We start from the raw sequence: 978 nt of genomic DNA on the forward strand, positions 1-978 counted from the left end.
ATATAAAAATTAACTGAACCGAACTGTACCCAGAAATGCATGCCCTTAATTGTAGGAATATTATCTCTCAAAGTTTATAAGAAATGTACATGTCACACAAGACACAAAATGAAACAAATTATGACAAAAAGACATATTAGAGCCAAGCTTTGTTCTTCAAGAAATTACCTGAAAAGCTAAACAGCTCTTTTTACCAAAGATGATGAAGGAAATAGAGTAAAGCCTAAAGGATGACAACAAATAGCTTAGAGAACAAAGCTTAAGAGATATCCTTCCAGAGAGTAAAATCAAGGTCTAGTAAAAAAATGAGAAATTCTAATGACTATCTGGTAGGTTACCAGCCTTGCTATAGACTAGGGCTATTGTACATCTTTCATGCTTTCCTAAATAGGAATTCTTATTGTGGTTGTCATATCATATTGTGTCTGTCATTTTATGTTGGGTAAGGGAAGGAGCAGATAATTTTTTCTTAATCATGAGTCATAGAATAATATAGAATTACTTCTGGACTAAGGAAGAAGAGTGCACTACACCTACAGTTTCTGGACATTAAGCTGAATGCAGTGATTGAATAGGGGTCTGCTTTCATCCATAAAATTCCCGAAAAAAATAAAATAAAAATGCTGGATTGATGTATGGTATTCGGCCAAGCTGCTATTCAAATTGCATTTAATGACCACTTACTCCTTCTTTTATAGAGCTAATAATCTCAAAAAGGAGATATGTGTGTGTGTATATATAAAGATTAGGATAAATAACCTGCACTTGATACTGATAACAAAGAGATGGCAATTTCCAATCAGGTATACAGACCATCCATACCTGTCTACTTCTTCATTACCTTTTCTGGTACCACCATCATACCTCCATTCTCAAAAATCAGCTCTTATCATCCCAATTACTCTAATAAAGAGGGGCATATTGGTAGCCTTTCCACATAAAAGTAATGCAGAAATGTCTTGTTAATGTAGTTTTAAT

This window comes from Fukomys damarensis, unplaced genomic scaffold (genome assembly GCF_012274545.1).
Source record: "Fukomys damarensis isolate Sample0158 unplaced genomic scaffold, DMR_v1.0_HiC HiC_scaffold_16, whole genome shotgun sequence".
NCBI lineage: Eukaryota > Metazoa > Chordata > Mammalia > Rodentia > Bathyergidae > Fukomys > Fukomys damarensis.